Genomic DNA, 3237 nt, shown 5'->3' on the forward strand with positions numbered 1-3237 from the left:
TAAGTTTCAATGCATTATCACGTGTAACACATTGTGTAGGCAGCTATAACGTACCACAAGATGGCAGTGTTCTCAGACAATAACTAAAGGAACTGCAACAATGAACAACAGAATTGAAATTACAGAACTCATGATGTTGCTCAGAGAGGAGGGACTCAGAGTTCACAGATCTGACATGATCTCATCGTGTCTGAAAGAGACTGAGGACGAAACGATTCAGTCTGACTCTTCTCACAGTGAACACCTGAACAATGGATCTTCATTCAGTTATTCTCTTCTGTGCCTCAGCAGGTGTGTTTATTTGTTTTGTTTTTTATATCAATGTTTTTTATATTAATTTTATTTAAAACCTCTCACTAAAAAGTTACAAATTTACTTTTACAAATGTTTCTTTTTCAGCTGCTGTATTTGGAAATATCATCAAACCAAACAAAACTGATGTTGTTTTTGAGGAGAGTTCAAGTGTTACATTATCCTGTAGTTTTTCTGCCTCTGGAGGTTCAGATTATCTCTTCTGGTATCGTCAGTATGGAAGATCAAAACCTGAATATATTGTACACACATATAGGAGTGCAACAGAAGCTCAGGTGTCTGGTGTAGATCCAAGATTCACTGTTGAAGTTGAAAAAAAGGAACAAACCCATGTGAATCTGAAGATCTCCTCTGCTACAGTATCAGACTCTGCTCTGTATTACTGTGCTCTGCAGCCCACAGTCACAGGAAACACATCAGCTCTATACAAAAACCTGTTATAATGAGAGACGAGAGAGAAACACAGAGACAGAGAAAATTATAGTGAGAAAAAAGTAACTGCCAATAACAACATGTATGTCAGAGAAATAATGGAAACTGGTAGCTACCAAAATCAAAATGTAGAAAGTCATTGTGAATCGTTGGCAATATGAAGATGAAACACATTAAAACCCTACAATATTATACTGTCCAGTTGACAAATCAATTTAGAATATCCTGTAATTCAAGAAACTGTCAAAAAACATTAAAATATCTCGAATGATTCTCATGCTCTTGCTTGTTCCAAATTATTGAATATATAGAAGGCTAGTTAAATAACTTTATATCTAGAAAGTCATTTTTTTAAGGGTGTCATCAGACAATATAAATCAGGAAATACTCCCATTACATACACTCTATGCACCATCATGGTCATCACTATCATGTTTGCACACATTCAAACAGCAGAACTCCATCAAGACAGTTTAATGATCATTCTTCTCATGTTGTGTGTTATATACAAAATTCTCTAATATTTCAAATAAAATCATAAACAGCAGCAGGAAGTTCAGTGAGGAGGAAGTTCCTGTGTGTGTTTCTGTGTGATCTTCAGTGACTTACAGCTCAGAGAACTGAGAGCCTCAACAGAGAACTGAGCTGATCTGATTCAACATGGACAGAAGCCTCATACTTATTCTCATTGTGGGAACAGGTACATTAATTATTAAATAATTAATGAAATTCTGTACATAAATATTTAATTTGTTTTTAATTCTCAAACCCTAAAGGCAAAATTTATTTTACTTTAGTAATTTGTATTCCTGTAAAACATAATTTGAAATGTGTTTGCAAAAGTATTTTGTCAAGTTTGCTTTCACAAATCAAAAACATTGTTTTTAATTGTTGACAGGTTTGGTGACTGGAGACAACATTGAGCCAGATAAAGGGACAGAAAAAAACTCTAAAGAAACAGAAACTGTCAAGCTGAGCTGCTCATATAGTACAAGTAGTGATTATGTTTATCTTTACTGGTACAGACAGTATCCACATGCAGCAGAACTTTAATTTTTAACATATAAAGGTGCACGATCATATAGTTCTGAAGACACCTCTGACCCTCGGTTTCAGTCGACTACATCACGAACATCCACTGAACTCACTATTACTGATGTACGTCTGTCAGATTCAGCTCTCTATTATTGTGCTCTGAGAGTTGGAGCCCAGTGATACAAAACATGAAACATGTCGTACAAAAACCTGAAGCTCTTTTCACTTTGAATCAACCACAATCAAAACCACAATCTATCCAGCTTGAATGTAATAAAATATGTGGTAACACCTGTTTGAGGTGGAATTAGGCCTGGTAAGAAATTTATATGAAATTAAAACTCATCTGTAAAATACTCTGCTTTTGTTAGAATGCAATTATTTAATGAAATAAAATAATTTGAAAAACAGCACAGATCGCAACCAATCTTCCTCTGGTTCATAAATAAAATAAAATAAATGATTGCATGTTAAAATGTAATATGACTAAGCAGATTACTTTGATAAAACTCTTAGTTTACATTAAGTATACATAATTAATACTTCTTGGTTATTCTTGACCATTAAATGTCTCACACTGACTAACATGACATTGTCTTGCTCGAATATAATTCAAATGCAAAACCACATACGTTTGTACGGAGCCCCTAAAGGGACGTGGTGGTGGAAAATATATATATTTTTTTTCAAATCTTTTGCGTTCCCTCGCAAATCTTTTGCGTTCCCCCGAGAAACTTTGCGTTCCCACGCAAAACTTTTGCGTTCCCTCGCAAAGATATTTGCGTTCCCACGCAAAACCTGTTTTGAGCTCGGACAGACACTTCCTGTTTAATGTCCCGCTGGCAGTGTTTCAGAGCTCCGTACGTTAATGGAGCGTTTCATAGTGTTTGAACTTGGACTCAAATATAAAGATGCGGTCGTGAGATAGCGTTGGGAGTTCAGTGAAGCTGGCAATATTCACATAGGCTATTCGAACTTCCCTATTCTTGAGCTAAACGTTGTTAAAACACAAACGACAACTATTTACAATCACAGTAACCTAGACAACGAGCTACAACCCAATTCTCATCAAGACGAGCTTTATAATATTAATTTGTCTCTAACCAGACGAATGAGAGACAAGTCCAAATAAGGGGCCGTCTGTAAAGTGCAAATCCCAAAACCCGTCTGCACATTTTATATTATTAAACATATTCAATAGCTTCACTGTGACACACTGTAGCCTACTGTCAGTACAGTGTGTCACAGTGAAGCTACTGAATATGTTTAATAATATAAAATGTGCAGAATTGTCACCAAATTCAGTTCACACATCACTGCTCTCCTGCTGGTTATACTACATTACTTAGTTTGATAAAAAATGCTGAATTTTTATGATTATTTATTATGAAATAAAAGCAATAACTTCACCCTTTTTTGAAAAAAATATTAAATAACTTCACACTGTGTGTGAAGTGT

Source organism: Abramis brama (genome assembly GCF_963993115.1).
Source record: "Abramis brama genome assembly, chromosome: 7".
Lineage (NCBI taxonomy): Eukaryota > Metazoa > Chordata > Actinopteri > Cypriniformes > Leuciscidae > Abramis > Abramis brama.